This window comes from Talpa europaea, assembly GCF_964194135.1.
Source record: "Talpa europaea genome assembly, chromosome: X".
In the NCBI taxonomy this organism is placed as follows: domain Eukaryota; kingdom Metazoa; phylum Chordata; class Mammalia; order Eulipotyphla; family Talpidae; genus Talpa; species Talpa europaea.
Window position 1 is genome coordinate 67,898,548 of NC_140081.1, and position 19,734 is coordinate 67,918,281.

Genomic DNA, 19,734 nt, shown 5'->3' on the forward strand with positions numbered 1-19,734 from the left:
ACTAAAGTTTCTTTCACGTAGACATAAAATGAGAGTCTTCAGGGTCCCTCCTCCAACTTGGGTGACTTGGGGATACAAGCTCTTTCCATTCCATGGCAGTACCATCTCAATATGAAGTTCCAAGCTCTATGCAGCAGGGGAAAAGAAGGCTGAAGATTCTCTTGAAGTATTTTAAGGTGCAGGCTAGGGAGTAACTTGCAGGATTCCTTCCACATTCCATTGGCAAGAATGCAGTAACATGGACCCCTTTCCCAACATGCCAGGAAGGGTAGGAAATATACTTTCCTGTGATCCCAGGAAGAGGAAAATTAAACAGGACCCAATATCTCTACTGAAGTGTGTCTATGATTTTTTTTTGGCTCTTTTCTATCTTCATGTCTGTCCCCTAGAAACTCACCTTACCAGCCAACCCTGACACTCAGAGGGATGAATGTAACTAGAGATAGTAATGGACATGAACATCATCTCATAGCTAAACTAATAGGTAGAGGGTGGCACCGTTAAGCCCACAGTAGCATGTAAAACTAATCTGTGCCTTCCTCCAACAGTAAAATGGAATTAAATGCTTATCTTGCAGTACTAGCAAAATCAGAAACACCATATATAGGAAACACACAAGTAGGAAAGGGACAACAGTATAGTTTTACCATTGCCCTGTAAAAATTCGTGGTCCCCATGGTGGTTCCAGAAGCTTTCAAGCTGGCCTCTCCAAGATGTTGTGACGCCTGGAGCATCTTACAGTGAGTGCTTCCCTGATTTGTGGGAAAGATGGCTGCCTATTGGTTACCATCCGCCTGGGTGTATATTTTACCCTTCTGATGAAACTGACCTATTTTGTGACAGCCATGCCTAGGTGTGGGGGTTGTCCTACTCTTCCTAGCAGGACAATAAGGGTTTTTGTTGTATGACAACAGAGTGCTCCACAGAGCTGTTCTAAGGAATGGCAATAGTTACCAATTACTGAAGGCATGTTGTATGACAATGACTTTTTATGCATAGTCTCAACTAATCTGTATGAAAAGCCTCCCAATTTTGGAAACTCAGAGAGGTGAAGAAAATTGCCCAAGATCATGCAACTAATAAGTGACAGAGCTGGGACCTGAACTCAGGGGTGCCTGGCTTATTCTGCCCATTGGGACAGGTAGGGTGTGAGAAGACAGGAATACATAGAAGAGAGGGCTCTTCTGCTTTGACTACATTATTTTCCTTCCTCTGCCTCATATCCTGCTTCTGTTTGAACTTGCCTTTTCTTCACTTCTCCTTGTCTCAATGGCACACTGCCAGAGATATTTAATAGAGGACAGCAATTTGATTTAGAAGCAGCCTCCAGACCACAGAGACATCAGCTTAGAGTTTCTGAACCAAAGGCAATCTTGTCTATCATAAATGGACAAATTGGTCTATTTGAGAAATAGAATGTAGCTGGAGAGCCCCGGACAATTAGTGCAGTGACTTCAGCTAACAGGTTCCAGTATGAAGCACTCTTTCTCCTGGTCTCCCTTGCTGAACTTGTATTGGGGACAAAAGAGTAAAAACAGGATGAGGAAGTCTTTGCTCCCAATCCAGCAGGGACCAGATGAGAAACTTGCTGGCAAACAAGGAATGAGCTGCTGGGGAAGTCTCCATCAGCCGCAAATGAAGCAGCAGCCAGGGAATGAGCTGAGGCTGGCTTGAGCAAGGGGTGAGGAGGCATGGGGAGGATGTCAGCATTAAATAGGCCTATGGCTATGTCTAGTCCAACTCCCTCAATATCCCAGTGAGGAGGTCAGGGCTCAGAGAAGGAGAGGGAACTTTCCAGAACTCACACAGATGACTGGTGTCACCACCAGAAATGGAACTTGCATGTTTGGATTGTAAGGATAAGGCTCTTTGCACCATATCAGTGCATACTGCAGGCAGTTGCAGTTGGATCCTTCCAAGAGTGTGTGCCCATTTGGAGGGGTAAGAAGAGACTTTGCTGTAGGAAGTCTCCTTGTGCTACCTTACTCTGTCCAGGACCTATACCAGAATATGGCCAGAAAACCCTCTGTGAACCCATAGGACACCCCTGCTTTAGCATATCTTCATGCCTCAGAAGGATAGTGGGAAAAACTGTCCTTCCATCTTCCTGCTCTTTTGGCCTAGAGCCATCCTATTCTCTGTCCTCATACCTGGATGTCCTTCCAGGAAACTAACCAATGTCGCCCCAGACCAGCCAGCAGGTCCCTCCCTTAAGGCTGAGATCATTAATTCTCTATATAGACCAGAACTTTCTAAAAGTCAATGTATGGACTAGTTCCAGTCTACAACTATGTTCCCAGTGGTTTTTGTTGAAATTAGATGAATCAAGATAAATGTAGTGAGTTCTTTATTAATTAAATTTATGTTTGTTCTGTCGTTCCTCACTGTTTAGAGTTAAAATGCCATGTCCTAAATAAAATGATAGAGATTTTCACTTGGAAAGGTTTTTTTGTTTCACAATATAAAAGCTGAGCGCTTTATGCTATACCTAAATTAAATGTTTTATACCCTTCTGTGAAATTCTAAATTCTGGGGTCCCTGGTGGATGCTACCCACCCTGTTTCCAGCAATATCTCTAGGCCTTATTATCTAGGATTGCTGTTTATTTTCTCAACTTTACTATCTGTCCTGAAAGGTAAATCTTCAGATACAAGGAACACAGGCAGCTTCAAGTAATAGTGATTCTAATGGTAATCACTGCTTTATCAAATGCCTAATGAGATGCCTCAGGGAAGGTACACACATGCCTGTTTGTTAATGGAACTGTAAGTAGCCATGGAATTATTAATAAATGAATTGTCTTGTGACGTGGACCTCACAAACACCTCAGGTTCATCCTCCTAGCTATTGGCAAGATTAAGATAACTAATTTGTTCCCTCAAAAAAGGGAATTAGACAATGGCAAAGGGTGGGGTTAGAGAGTTAGTCAGGGTTATGTGACAATTATCATCCTCCCACCTCAATGTTTTAATCTATATAAAAGGTAATTTCTTCTCATGGTAGAGCTGGGAAGCAAGAGAAATACAAAGCCCATAGAAGAGTGGAAATGTGAATATCGCAAGGAATAGGACGTTCTCCCTTGCCCCAAAGCCATGTGATTTCTGATGGACCGGTGGTAGCCATAGGAGAGGGTAACTAACATGCCCATCGTCTGCTGAGACTGTGTGCCTTGGTGTGCCTTGGCGTTCCCAGGGATGGGGTATGATTAAGGAAACTGACTCTATGATTTTTGGCCACATCCAACTCTGCCATTTTATGGGTCTTTACAGTATAGGCTGCCAACAGCAGTGGCTTTTAGATGTCCTGACAAGAATGAGGCCTCCCTGAAGAAGGCAACATAGTCCTTAAGCCACTGAGTTGTATAACCTACTGAGTTCTCTACCCTAAGCACAAGTCCACTGGTTGATGGCGGTCTAGTTTGGAGAGAGCAGCATCCAAGGAGCACTTCCCATTGTTTTTTGTTTGTTTCATGAAATAATAGGCAACCACTTTATGCCGTACCTTTGCCCTGCTTCCTCCCTGGTGACCCAAGGAGAACAACAGCTTAGGACACCTGTAAAGGAGTAACAGGAAAAGGTGTTTCATGGTACAAGGCCAGAGGGTGCTCTAGATGAAGCAATGACTGTAAAGATTCCAAAATTTTTTGATTCACAGATCTTCATCCCTTCCAAAGTAAACTGGCTTAGTTAACCCCTAATCATGAACCTACCATGTATGTAGGTTACATTTGTTGATTGCTCCTGGGGCTCTTCTACTAAGAGGACTCACTTGACTAAGGCTTTTTGTTTCTGGGACAGGAGCCAGAGCACAGCAAGCTGTAGTATGAGAAGACACCCAGAAAAAGGTCCTTATTTCACCCAAAAAAAGCTGACCTTGTGCCTTCACCAAAACCCCTTATCTCTCAGCCTGGCATGAATGTTTTACTACAGCCACAACCCAAATAATGCCAGGTAATCTAAGAATGTTCTGCTAGGCTTAGGCTACTTTGGTACAGTTTGTTAATGACTAGGTGTCCCATGTTGTCTGACCAAACACCTCTTTCATGGGCAGTACATGCGCTGCCACCCACCAGCAGGGATGACAGAGAAGCACTCCATGCCCTGCCAGCCTGGACTTTCTTACCTTCCAGAACTTTCCTGTAGTCTGTAGCATCCTATATTGTCAGAATTCAAAATTGAATTTCTCTGGAATTTATAATGCTCTGGCTGAATTGCTTGAACATATAGTACATAGAAATTTTTCTAGAATTCTTTATATATACCAAACTGCATACAGTATTAACCAATGAGGTAAAATTGGGGTATCCAAGGTGACTTTTCCCGTTTTAGTTTATACATGTTTGTACTGGTGTACTCTTCAACAAGTATGTGTGTCTTTTGTAATTTAAGACATTTAAAATAACAATCTGAGAATGTCAATTTGGTGCCACTCTAAACTGGTTCAAGAAGGGCCGCAAACTTAGGCCATGAGATACCTGGAGGGAGAGGTGCCAAGAGCAAATAGATCCCTGACCAGCCTGAAGCAAAGCAATTAGGACTCCTCCAGGCTGGGCAGGGGCTCAGAGTTGCAGTTGACTCCTAGGAGCACGGATGGACTTGATTTACCATCACCACCCCCCCCACCCACCCCCCCAGAATCAAAAGATCAAAGTAAGTAAGTGCTTGAAGAGGTTGGAATGGAGTAGGTTGTAAGCAGGAAGAATGAGAAAGTCCATTTCCTGCTTCCTTTTCCCTATCTCAGAACCTACCCTTAAGTCATCTTAAATTCAGCAGCCTTGGGGGCGGAGTATTCTTTAAGTGTTCCTTTTCCTCTTTATTGAAAAAGCAGCCTCAGCTTCTGTACACCACCCTCCTCTCTCTTGCCCCCCTGCCTTTAAAAACTCAGGATCCTTCTTACAGCATGGAGTCAGTCTCATTTGGGGCATTACCAATGGCAGTGCACTCAATTTATTTGAAACTTTGGGGGAAAGCAGATTTGTTTTCATATTTCATCAAAGTAACCATGCCAGCCTGTGATCCCTAAAGGCATGCCCAGGTGACGGATGGAAAATGAATAAGAATCTTTGTATGTACAGACTATAGCACCTTTCACATAAATTTAATTCAGAGACTTCATCAACAGCTTGTTGTTTAGCTGTATTGGATTTGGGCTTGGGGCGGGTGGACACCAGCCAGGACACTGAGATATCTGGTGACTTTTTTTTAAAGATTTATTTATTTATTTATACAAGCACTGGGTACAGTCAGAAGTGTGGGAGGGTGAGAGAATTCACCAGTGCCAGAGCGGGGAGCGGAACAGGCAGACTGACGAAATACACTGCTGAGGGGAGCAGCGGGCGCGGCAGGAGAGGTCTGTCATGCCATGTGGGACCCTCGCTGGCGGCCGGGGATCGAACCGGCGCTGCAAAGGCTGTGGGCAGCTTTGCAACCCAGAAATCAACCACTGCACCACCAGGGGAGCCCCTACCTGGTGACTTTTGATGACGTTCAGTGTATGTTGATGGCAAGCCAGATGAGGGCAGAGCAGCATGCCAGCAACGAGGTCAACTGCTTACTTCATGGGGCCTAGTGGTCCTAGGCCATGTGAGAAATTGATGATTGACCAAATCCTGAAGGATTAAGGGGCCTCTAGCCTGGTTTACGAGGTGGCTAAGCCCAATAGGTCATTGCTCTGTGTCCCTGTTTCAAATGCACAGCTTACTTCCAGGGCCAGTGCAAGTTTTGGCAAAGAGAGTCAATTTGGATTCTGGCTTCAGTTAGACTGGCCTTTTGAGCCTTTAAACACACTCTGCCAAGGAGTAAGTCTGGCCAGGCCATTTGACTAGTAGTAGCTTATTTGCTTTATGTCCCCAGGGGCATATCTTAGTTTAGGAAAATTAGGAGACAACATGATGTTTGCATGAAGTTAAACCAATGAAAATGGCTTCTTGCAGAACACCTGACTCCGCTGTCTGGAGGGAAACATAAACAAATCTAGCACTTTCTGCTTTTCGAAGGACTTCCCCATATATTTTTTCTTTGAGCTTCACAACATCCCCCACAAACTGGTAAAGAAAAAAAAAAATACAAATAGTCTCATCGACCCAGGGAGGAAACCAAACTCCAGAAAGGTAACATGACAGAGCTTGGACTAAATCTGATGTCTCCTCACTCCCAGAGCTGTGTTCTTTGGACTATGCCATATCATCTTAGATCATGTCTTCCTTTTTTCCAAATATTTATTGAACATTTGCCACATACTAGGCGTTGTTCTAAGAACTGGGAAAGGGCAGTGAACAAATCCGTCTTTTCTCTCATAGAGTTTACATTCTGGCTGGGGGAGACAATCAATAAACAACTAAACAGAAAGGTAGAATTTTTCTAGTGGTGTTGGATGCTGTAAATTTTTTTTTTAAAGGGAAGAAGGAAAGGGGCAATGGGTGATGTTTTTCTAAAGGTAACCACAGAAAGCATTCTCCATTAAGTTGCTATTTGAGCAGCAACCTAAAAGAAAGTGAATTATGTCCAGACAAGTGTTCCAGGCAGAGGGACAGCATGTGCAGAGTGAGACAGGAAGGTAGGTGGTGTGTTTAAGGACCGTGCATATTTTAAGTTGGTTTAAGTTGTTTAAGGTTGGTGCATATTTTATAGTAACATCAACTCACATCCTATTATATTTGAAAGCACACACAAGCTTCTACCTTAGTCTGTTGCTCATGCTCGCTCAGAATTTGGTGGGTTTATGGGTAATATGACCAAGGGATCCTCAGACAGCATGGCAAAGATGCTCAGTCCCAACACAGAATAATGCTCTAACACTGGGATTTCAGTGGCATCACTAGTCAAGGACTGAAATTGATTAGACAACATGTATATCAATCAATTCAAGTTCAATATTAAGATTATTTTGAACTTCTGTGTTAGTTTGGGTTCTATCACTTCAGAAGATACATAACATTGGTTCCAGTTTGAATCAACTCACTGTATGTTAAGGGAAACAAAAACAACAAACTCTGGTCCAGGTCACAGTCCAGTGAGAATACTTGGCTTCTGTTGGTGAAGTCTAACTTAGCAAATCAATGTGCCTAGTCCTAGTGGTTACTTCCATCCAAATCCCAGTGTTCAGTATCCTACATGGGCCCATTCTGTAAACCAAGATAGATCTTCTTGAAGTATTGGTGGTATCAGTGATATGAAACTTTTTATTTAAAAAAAAAAGGTTCAGTAGATAGGACTTCCTCTATCAAATATTTTTAAACAAAATCTCTTTAGGAAGCTAAATTTCTATTAATGCAATATGATTTAATGTTTTATGTTTATGTACTTCATTTTTAATTTTGAGAGAACTTATTTCCACCTACCCACCCAACAAAACCCAGGGAGCACAAACCCTGACTCTGGTTGTTTAATATGTTTCAGCTCCCACCCTTCTGTGTTCTCCAGTAGCTGCCTCATCCATCAAGTATCTGTAGACACAAGCATCAAAGCTAGGAAACAGTTTCCTCAAGTGGGAAATAAATTCCCAGAATTCAGAATTCCAAATAGTCCAGTGCCTTGCAGGTCTGCAATGAAAATGTTATTTTGGTCTCCTTGGATAATTTCACATCATGTGTATACAACAGAATGTGAATGGGCTTTGGAATCAAGATGAATCTGGTTTTGATTCCACTTGCCATCTACCACCTTTGTGATCTGGGTAATTTGCTTAACCCTTCTCAGCCTCACTTTTTTCATCTGTAAATTGGTGATGATAATAGTACTTGCTTCCCTGGTGTTGGGAAGATCAAAAGGGATCTTGTGTGTATGGTTTCTGCCACATAGTAGGTGCATAGTGGAAAGGCTGAGGATTACGACGAGACTTTCTGCTAACAGGGTAGATAAGCAATTTTCTGATTTGAAAAAGACATGCTGTTAACTGACTCTTCAGAAAGCTAGCAGTGCCTGGAGTTAACAGCCTCAGTTGTTGTTTACTCTGAGAATGATGAGCTAAAAAACAAATATGTTTTGGAGATTCCACAGTTACTTGGTTTCTCATAAAGAGACAACCCAGATTATTTCAGCATCCCTACTGCAAACAAAAATCCTCGTTGGACACCATTTATCTGATCTGAGGATCTGATTAACAGGGTATCTGCCAGATCTCTTTGCCATATGTATCAACCTCGCCTTGATTCCTTGGCTCAGAGATGGGAATGGAAGAGAAGCAGAAAAAAAACTTCAACTATTGCCTGTCTGGCACTTCCTCATTGACACTGTGATAAAAAATGACTCGAGGAACTTCCAAACACATGCCCAGGATTGCCAGGCTATAATGAATACCTACCTGATCTCACAGGATGCAGATTAACCAACAGTTACTGTAATGAGTAATATCTTGGACAGAAGTGAAGACAGTCTATTGCAAACTGTCCAGTTGCAGTCAGGTAGGTGTATGGTATATTAGCCTTCTGACTAATAGTCTGCCTCACTGGTTAACATTCAATATATTAAACTGTCGTTCGGGAAGCTAAGTTTATGTCTATGTAACCAACCAGGGAGAGGGTGAGGGACGATAGGTCAGAACTCCAGTTCCACTGAAGCAGAATTGCCTGCGATGGAGTTTGAATAAAGTCAATTCTCTCTTTCCCAATAGAGAATACCACTCCAGTAGGTGTCATAATTAAGCAAATTAGCACTTGCTGACATAAAAACACAAGATGGAATTTTAAAACCAGTTAACCTAATACCATGAAAGCATTATTTTAAGAAGTTAGTCTGCAAAGCTGTTATCTAAGAGATCTGGCAGCTCTTAGAAGATTTTTGTTCTAGTTGTAACTTTTCACAGCAAGAAGATTTGGGTCAGAGGATTTAGAAACTAATTGGCTGAGATGTGATCCTAAACTGATCCATAGATTGGCAATTTCAAGCCTCTCTCCCATGGGGAAAGAGAAAGCTGAATAAATATATTATTCACATAAGCATGATTTACTTCCTTGTAAGGTCTAAAGACTAAGTCCATTTAGAAAGTATAAGTCAGGAAATTCTTAAGAGTGTAGACTAAATAATCAAAAGTTGAAGCCTTTCCTTTCTACTGATGTGATATAACTAACCAACTGAGCTTGTCCAAAAAATAGTTTGTGTAGCTTTTTCAATCGGTGCCAAAGAGGAAAGAAGAAAATGCAACATCATGGAGTAGACTAGAAATGATAGTGCCACATGAAGACCTAATTAATCACTAATGATTCATCAGCTTCATAATGGAAAGGGGTCAGAATATGTTGAACTAAAGTGCAGATGTTATTAAGGATACTTGGTGCCTTTTCAATAGTGTAGATACTCTGCTGACAGCCAGTGTTTGAATTTAACAGTTACTGTGCACCTGAAACAGGGAGAAAGGAAGGTCTAGTCCCAGCTCTGTCACCAACCAGCTGTGCAAACTTTCAGAGGGTGTTTTCTTCTCTGGGACTCATTTCCCAGTCTGTGAAATAAGAAGGTTGAACTAAACAATCTTTGAGTTTCCTTCCAACTCTGAAATTCTACAAATCTATTTATTAAGCCCATAAAAATGAACAACAAGGTACAAAAAGGTGCATTTGGGGGCCTGTAGGCAGGATACTTGGGTCGATGACTGAGGATGTATATCATTGTTATCAACCACTAAGCTTGACCTGTTTTTTTTTTTTATTAATACATGCCAGAGCCTCTGCTAAGTGCTTGAGACATTGTGCCAACACTGCTATGAATAACTGAGTGATTCTCAGAGCTGTGTCTATGCCAGCTACTCCTCCCCATATCCACAGAGTGCAATCCCAAGTGGTATTAGCATCTCACGACTTGTATGAAATAGTAAGGTTAGAATGACCACTGAAATGATTTACTTTGTTTATCTGGGAAGAATCCTGAAGAGCTCTAGAAATTTAGACATAGTATGTACTTCTTTACCTTTTCAATAATGTATAGAATCTGGTATTTCTTTAACTCTACAGCAGGTGTTTTAGGGCCATAAATTAAGATGAAGCTGTTTTCTCCATACCTTGAAAGTGCTTTCAATTCAATTTTCCATCTCTTAGCCAGAATTTTTGTTAATAGAGAAGAATGGTGTGAGTAGTTACTGAAGTATTTACATTTGGCTTTAGAATTTGGGGTTGTATTTTATTTGAAGAGGTATTCTTGATGTTTGGGAACTTTACACCAAAAGACAAATATTGAAGCTGCACTGTAAAGAACTGTCATCGGGAGCATTGGCAAGTTTAGCTCAAGCCTTCCTCATTTCCTCTGCATACTGAAGTGGTATCTCTCAGAATAATGTAGAAGACCAGTCCAGAGCAGCCCCAGCCTTCCCACCAGTTCTGCTGCCTATCCTGATCACATCCGCCAGCAGATTTTGTTGTAATTAAATATTTGTTTCTAAATGTCTTTGTATCCAACTTGTGGGATATAAATTGGAGGAAATAGAAGCGAAATTAAGTCAATAATAAAAGGGGGTGGAATTGAGTGATTCTGGTAGTCCATCTGTCCATAATGAAGAATTGACTAAGCTTCCAGGTCATGATGTGATGGGTGAAAATTATTATTATTAATGTGTATATGTTCACAACCTTCTCTCACGCAGTGCCTCACGCAAAGGCTGGCTTTGTTTTGTCAGATTCTTGCCATTTCACCTTCACCCTCCTATGTTTAGTAAAATCGATTTTTGTGTTTTTTTTTCCCTATGCAGAACCATGAAGAGAGACTAAATACACATAAGAGACAGGAAGAAAGGAGTTAGGCTGCATTCCAGGTCAATATACATAATTAAGTGCTTGAAAAAAGAGAATTGTTCAGCCTTAAGGACCAAGAAAAGTTGGGGTGGAGTGATAAATTGAAGAGACACTGGAGACCTGTGGACTATGATGCAAAAAAAATAAATAACAGAAGAGAAGGGGGTTAATAAGTTATTCTGAATCCCTTTCATGATTTTTTGATTAGTGCAAGATTTTAAAATTATTGTGAAATTACTTTTGGTTGCTAGACTATGTCTTTCACTGAGATACTACTCTGACACTGGTCAACAGGTTCCTTACTCCATAAAAGTTTCATTAATTTCATAAAACCATCTTTCTCTGGGATTTAATGCCTTGCCCCTGTAGATATGCATTGACACTTCACAGCAGATCTGACAAATTGGCTTTTCCCAATAGCTAACCACCAAAGCCCTCCTTAAGGCCTAGACCTGGTGAGATGCAGTCTGGTGGCAATAGCACTATCCCTCATCCCTGACATTTGGTTAGAAATTGTAACTTTCCCCAGTGCTTTGACATCAATTTTCTCTTCTTCCATCCTCACAGCATCCCTATGAGGTAAGTAAGACCAGGATGCATAACTTTACTATCCTTTGCCAGCAAGTAATTGGCAGACCACAAATCTTTAGGCTCCTAATCTCAATCCTCCTTGAGACACCCCTCAGAGAATCCAACAATGAACTGTCTGTGATCCAAAGGATCACTTGATACAAGAGATACTTGAGAGCACATAAGGGTCATGATAACTGTTCATTCTTCTAGGTTCTCTGTGCCAGGTCTTTATATTAAGTCAGATCAACAGAAAGAAATTTACCTGAACCCTAATATCTTAGCTTTCTGAAGGAAAAAGACTCTTACTGCCTTAAGATTGAAATTTTACAGTCTTCCTTTTTTTGAAGGGGAAGAAAAGACATTTCCATTTGAAGATTATGTCTGTATCTTTTGTAAAACCACATCGTCCATTATAATAAACACTATCTAGTTTACAAGGAATTACATGATTAATTCCTTTTAGAATTCAGTGGCATGAAAAAAATCTGTCTAGGCAGATGAACTCACAGGCTTTTTTTTTTTTACTCCACAGAGAACCATGCAACTCTATTTTATTGTTTTCTTCCATTTTTACCTTAACTGCCAAGAAACTCAGATTTAAAATTTAGTGGCCAGATACAGTGATTTATCATGAGGCTGTCTGAAGCTTCTAGTTCTATTTCTTAAAATGTTTTCCCCTGGTTTTAATTTGAATTGATCTATTTTTATGTGTTCTTAACATTCAAAAGCTGCTTAAGTCTATTTTAAGGAGGTATGTGAGGAAATTATTGAATCAAAGATTCTCAGATAGGGGAAGGATCTTGAAAGATCACTTAGCCCAACCTTTCACACAATGCTGTAAATATCATCTACTATGTCCCCACTTATATGATCATTAAACCTCTGGTTGAATACCCTTAGTAACAGAGAACTCACTGTTTTGATAGTCCATTAATTTTTGGACTGCTCTGACTAGTAGATCTTTTTTCTTTATATTGACAATATGTCTCCAGTTTCCAGCATTTGATCCAGATTCTATCTCCTGAGGTTACATAAAATAAAGTGAAAGCCTACTCCTCATGGTATCCTTTCACACATCTCAAGAGAACTATTGGGCTTCCCCCTTTAGTCCTGTAGTCTCCACTTCTCTTGGCTTAGTATCACAGCTCCTAAAATTGGCTCCCCTCAATGCCTCAAGTGAAAACCATAGTAAAAAAATAACTGGATTCTTTTCAATGCATGAAGAGGGGAACATTTTTGCTATCAAAGGTTAGTGGCCATCAAGAAAAAAAGTTAACCAACAATAAGAGAATAGAAATGTGACAACTTATCTCTGGAATTTTATGAAGGGAACATACAAAGACTACTGTTTTTCATATCAAGAGCAAAGTCTATAACTTCAATTTACTAAAAACAACACAAAATATACAATACACTTTGTTTTTAAATAATGGCTATATATACGCACATATATGGAAGGCGTGGTGATGGGTGACAGATGGATGAACACACAAGACTAACATTAAATGAAAAAGGAAAAGAGGTGAATTGCACACCTGAAAATACATACACAGAGAGGCACAGAGGCATTCATTTATTAATTCCACAAATATTCATTTGGAGCCTTTTATATGTGTCAGGCGGCGCTATGCAGAGTATAAAGACAAACCAAATATGGCTCCTGCTGTCAAGAAGCTCATGACATTTTTTTCTCTAGGTCAAAGTATAGTCAAGACAACAAGACAAATATACAAGTATCTATAAAACAAGCTAATGTTACATAACTTTCAAAGTAGTATAGGGGAATTATTACAGGAATTCAGTGAGAACAAGGAAGAAGTGATATCTAAGTAGACTGAAAGATGTGCAGAATATTGATACGTGGTGGTGAGATGCAGGGAAGGACTTTCAGGTAGGGGGAAAAAGCATGAATAAAGCATGGAACCAGAAAAGACCAGAGCAGAGAACAAGTAATAAGTTTAAGCTAGAATATAAACAATAAGAAGGAAGGTAGGAAAAACAGGTTGAAACCTAACCAAAAGATTTATAAAAATAGAAAAATGTTGAAATTTTTGGAATGGAAAATTACAAGGTCTGAACTTTAATCCCAAAATAGTACACTGAAATACAGACAGAGATATACACACAGAGGGAAAAAAATATTTCTCTGGAGTAACATAATCATCTTATAATTCCCTTTTGGAATCAGCAAATGGTAAATCACCAGTTACTATCACTATAAACCATTAAAGTAGAATCGAATAGAAAATCCAGAAATAAACCCACAGATTTATGGTCAACTAATCTTTGACAAAGGAGCAAAGACTATGCATTGGAGCAAAGAAAGTTTGTTCAATAAATGGTGCTGGGAAAACTGGGTCGCTACATGCAAAAGAATGAAGCTTGACCACTACCTCACACCATATACAAAAATCAACTCAAAATGGATTAAAGAACTAGACATAAGACCTGAAACCATAAAATACATAGAAGGAAATATAGGCGAAACACTACGTGATATTCACATCAAAGACATCTTTACAGACACATCACCCAAAGCAGTGATAGTGAAGGCAAAGATCAACAGCTGGGACTACATCAAATTAAAGAGCTTCTGCACAGCAAAAGAGACAATAACAAAAACAAAGAGAAACCCCACCAACTGGGAGAAAATTTTTGCACACAACACTAATGATAAAGGACTGATCACAAAAATCTGCAAAGAGCTGATGAGACTCAACAACAACAAAGAAAATAATCCAGTCAAAAAATGGACAGAGAAACTAAAAAGAAACTTCTCTGAAGAGGAAATGCGAATGGCCAACAGGCATATGAAAAAATGTTCAACATCACTTGTCATCAGGGAAATGCAAATCAAAACTACCATGAGATACCATCTTACACCAGTGAGAATGGCACATATTAAAAAAAATAGCAACAACAAATGTTGGCGAGGTTGTGGAGAAAAAGGAACTCTTCTGCACTGTTGGTGGGAGTGCAAACTGGTCCAACCACTATGGAGAGCTGTGTGGAGATTTCTGGACCTACTAAACATAGAGCTTCCACAGGATCCAGCAATTCCACTCCTAGGTATTTACCCAAAGAACACAGAAACATCAATTCCAAAGAACACCTGCACCCCTATATTTATAGCAGCACTGTTTACAATAGCTAAGCTTTGGAAACAGCCCAAATGCCCAAAAATAGATGACTGGATCAAGAAGATGTGGTACATATATACCATGGAATATTACTCAGCATTCAAAAAAGATAAACACATGCAATTTGCAGCAACATGGATGGCGCTGGAAGGGATCATGCTCAGCGAAATAAGCCAAAAAGAAAAAGAAAAATACCGGATGGTCTCACTCATAGCAGGAATCTAGAAAACTTAAATAAGGGACCAGGAAAATGAATAACTATAAGAAAGTGAAAATCAAAATCAACAAAAACTATGAACCAGAGACACTTTTTGGGGGGTGGGGGGCGGGAGGGGAGGGATTGGGTTCAGAATGGGGGGATTGCAATTGTATGGGGAATATAAAAATAAAATTTATTAATTAAAAAAAATAAAAAATAAAAAAAAACATTAAAGTAGTACTGCACTTTCAAATTACAGGTATAAATGGGGGATACTTCATGTTAATGTTTATCCCATGGAATAAGTGACATTGTCAACCCGAATTTCACCAGTGGGGCATGTTATCCAGACTCACAACCATCCCAATAAATTTACTCTGGGTCTAGATTGCTCTTGGTACAAGGCATACCCAAAGAACAAGTATGTCTTGCTTCTTTACCATACCAAAGATGCCCCAGTGAAGTTAAGAAACTGTCATTTATAAAGAATCTAGCTCCATCAGCTAGTCCCCTAGAGGGAATCTCTTTCCAGGAAGGCAAGGTCATAAGAAGTTCACCTGATACTACTCCTCACAATGGACCTAATCACCTTTGATGCAGTTGGAGTCCGTGAACATAGGGTAAAACCTGTGCCCAGCGGGTACACAACTACACCCACAACTCAGGAGATTTCATGGCTCTGGAGGAAAAAGATGGTATCAAAAATAACAGAATGATCTTATCTTGCTTTGAAGTTTGCAGTTTTTTTGGTTTTTTTTCCCTGATATCCCTCACCATGTACTGAAATTCTCATTTGGATGATAGGCAAAGTGAAAATAATCCTAAGATGTCTTCTGTAGTCAGACTTTTTTTCAGGTTTCTCTGGGACTTTAGTCCTATAAATAGAATGAAGGTCTTGTGCTATCAACTACCAATGAATCCATAGAGCTAGGTGGGATTAGAGATTTGTTTTCCATCAACTTGGAACAAATTCAACTTAGTAACATGCATGGCAATAGATAAGATTGGCAAGAGTGATTTTACCAATTCTGAGAAACCCAAAACAATACACAACAGACATACCATGTTTTTTAAAAGTGAGAAAATGGCATGGACCAGAGATTCCACTATTTTAATGGACTAGAACCAGCCAGCTAGATGGGAAATGTGCTTGATGAAGTCAACCATCTCTGGTTGGAGATGAGGTTAAAATAAAGTGATCAATCTGTTGTGACCTTTCATCAAATTATTGCTTACTTGAGTCAACTGAGTTTGTAAGTTACCTCCACTTGTTTGATGACGCCTAGATGTGATCACCCAGTGCATGAAGTATTACTATTTGGCTGTTTGCCCCCTCCTACTCCTTGCAAGTTGATTCCATTTGGATTAAGGGCAAGCATGTGATGAGATGAGTAGTTTGGTAATAAAGTTGTTTATACTATGTCTAAGACAAGGTAAGCAGAATGGGAGTCCTTGGAACAACACTTTTTGGTAGAGTAGTCTTTTTTATATTTAGTAAACCAAGTTACATCCTCTGATGAGGTAGATAGCCATCTGCTATCTCCTCCTGCTTAACTATGCCAAGTGAAATAAAGAACGATCGGATCACTGAATGCTGCCCGCAATCTAAACAGAGTCAGCTTTTACCTTGAAAATTATTCGTGGCCACTGCCAGAAATGAAAGTAAATGGACAAATTTGAGAATTAGCTATCTTAAGGTATTTTTTGTCCAGGTGGATGTTATAATAACATGCAATGATGTGTGAAGTGAACCCAAATAGGAAGAGGGAAAAAATAAAGAATCTAAAGGGGTTTTGAGAAATTTTAATTTTGTTTGTACATTTTTGTTTTCTAAATTTTCTACAATAAACATAGAAAAATACAGTGTATAGGTATTGAGACCAGTAAGTGAAATATCTAAACAGATGGAATAATCTCCCATAGGATGACCATTTTGTTATGTTTCATTTGCAGAGTACAATAAAACCTCAACTAAGCAGAATAGAAGTTGTACTTCATTAGCTCTTGGTTTTCTTTTCCAATAGTCCATTTTGAGAAAAGGCAAATCACCAGAAAAGAGGCAGATAAAAAAGATGTGATGAAATTGATTGAAATCTCTGAAAACATTGTTTAAATAATTTTCTTAATATTTTGTTTTGTACAAGGAATATAAACAATGCAGGAATATAGCTGTGAAAAAATCATTTTGGTCCTTCTTAATCAACAACTAAAGCCAACGTTTTTAGTAGCAATATATTGAAAGAAATATTAGCAATTATATGTAAAAATCAGGCCTTACTCTACTAAATAAATCAATGTTACCTGAGAGTACAGCGTTTTTCTTCTCCTCAAATAATTAAAATGTGAAGGCAAATTGAACAAATCTTAATTTTGGTCAATGTGAAAGGCCTTAATGACAAGGAATCCAAGAAAGAACAGAGTGATTTTAGGTAGGCATTCGTAACAGAACCGAATAAATGAAGATGTGATCGTGAATGAGACAGGATTAGTAGGCCAGACAAGGTGCGTTTGATTGACATGAGGAACGAGAGAAATGCCAAAAAGGGAACTGGGGAATAGATTCAGATACAGAGCTAGGGAACAACACCCTTAGTGGGTCTTGTGGCTGAATAAAAGACTTTGGCTGGGCAGTCCTTGTTTTGTAGGCCCAGTCCTGGAGCTGTACTTCCTGGGGCTAAAGGACTGGACTATGCCAGAGAGAATCCTAATCCATGGAGTCTACAGCTGCAGACCCACTCCCTCTCCCCTGCCCCCAATTTTCCCTCCATATTCGCAGGGCAGGACAATACCACCCCTCTAGGAAAAGTGAAATCCCATTTTGAGTTGGTGCCTTTCTTTGAAACGTCCTTAGGCCCCAAGACTTCTCTTGAAGTCTTAAAAATTCAGCTTTTTTATTGAGACCTTACCACAAGTAAAAGATGATATTTTGTGTCTCCTTCCTCTCTGCTATGTCCAGATAAGGGAATTACAAACTCCAATCAAAGAAACTAAAAGGCAACTTCAGCCTTTTCTGCAGCTCGAACAGCTTTAGCATAAATAGACCACTTGAGAGAAGTCAGCTTCTGTGAAGAGGTTAGTCCTGGGGTGCTTCCTTCCACTGGAGGTGGAGGGGGTACTGCTGAGAAGAGCTTTTGACTCTAAGCTCAGGTTCAGGGTGAGTTGATAATGGAAAAATTGAATATTAAATATTAGTGAGAAAGGTATCAAATTATACCTTAGGCATTTCTTTCTTTAAAAAGGCTTGCTCTAAAAGAATTAATTACTTTACTGGCTGATATGTTTGGGTTCCACTGTTTTAATAAAGAGATTATTTTTTATAATAAAAGGGAGGAAAAGCTTGCTTAACTATTTTAAACATGCCTGTGTCTTAAGCCTTCACTGCTTTGGTCCATGTGACTGGCAAGCCACTGCCAATAACTCCTTGAAAGTAGAATCTGGAAAACCAGCAGTATAAAGTAAAACAAATGTTCAAGGGGATTTTTTTATTTTAAGGGTAGGAATAGAAACTTAAAAGGCAGGGTGGGCAGGAGAAGGGAGAAAAAGAACAAAACTTTAAGGGAATTGCTCAGTTAATTCAGCGATTTCTGTATCTTACCCTGACATCTCTCACATCTCTTCAGTCGTGTTCAGAATATGGCCCTGAGGCTTCAGTACAATACTCACTTAGCCAGGACAGTTCAACGCTGCCTAGATTCTCCTTCCTTAGACAGTTTTGGAAATATTTTGAATAGTAAGCAATATGCAGACCAAGGAACTTCTTAGCCTCAGTTATCCAAACAACACAATTAAGCAGACTCATCTCCTCCCCCTTATTCCTACACATTCCAGCCAACTGAGGTCACAGTGGACTGGGATTCAGATGTATGTTTGCTGGAAGATTTTTTTCCTGGCACTAATCTAATGGTATTTGAGTTATAAATTGTGTTCATTAAATACTTTCTAGAGAATCAAATGAATTAAAAGAGAAAACAAAGTGCCTCCTACTTTTTTTCAATGAAAATACAGACCTTCTTATCTTAGTCCAAGGGTAGTACCGCCCCAACTTTTCCTGAACCTTGTGGCTAAACAATTCTCTTTTCTAAATAGCCCCCTCTCTCCAAGCACTTAATTATGTATATTAACTTGCAGTTTACATTCAAATGGCCTTTTTGGTGATAGCTGTGTTATGAGCAAAGCTTATTAAAGTTTCTTCCCCGGGGCCCCCTTACACTGGGCTTGAATAACACTGGAGACTGGTCATCCTCCCAGGTATAGTCACTCATTAATTTCTTGCCCAGGCAGAACAATGTGTTGAACTGGGGTGAGCTTTTTCCATTGCCTCACCAAAAGCAGATTCCAATCTCAGAACCCTTTGCTCCTGGGTGGGAGAAAGAGAAAACAGTGAGTATATCTTCTCCATCCTAGACCTTTCACAGGATTTTAACACGAACTATTCCAAGCCCTGCAACACCATTCTACTCCATAAACACACTATAACGTGCAAAACTCTCCTGAATCATTGAACAAATAAGCATTATTATACTTGTCAGGTTTGTGTAATTCAATGCTGCTATTTACAAGGGTTTTTACAAATTTAATAAAAAAGGTAACATGTTAATATACAGGTAACCTTCAACTTACTAATGAGGTATGCCCTAAACATTTATTTATTTTTTAATAAATTTTATTTTTGTATTCCCCATACAATTGCAACCCCCTTATTTTGACCCCAATCCCTCCCCTCCGCCCTCTACCCCTCATAGAGTGTCTCTGGTTCATAGTTTTTTGTTGATTTTGATTTTCACTTTCTTATAGTTATTCATTTTCCTGGTCCCTTATTTAAGTTTTCTAGATTCCTGCTATGAGTGAGACCATCTGGTATTTTTCTTTTTCTTTCTGGCTTATTTCGCTGAGCATGATCCCTTCCAGCGCCATCCATGTTGCTGCAAATTGCATGTGTTTATCTTTTTGAATGCTGAGTAATATTCCATGGTATATATGTACCACATCTTCTTGATCCAGTCATCTATTTTTGGGCATTTGGGTTGTTTCCAAAGCTTAGCTAGTGTAAATAGTGCTGCTATAAACATAGGGGTGCAGGTGCTCTTTGGAATGGATGTTTCTGT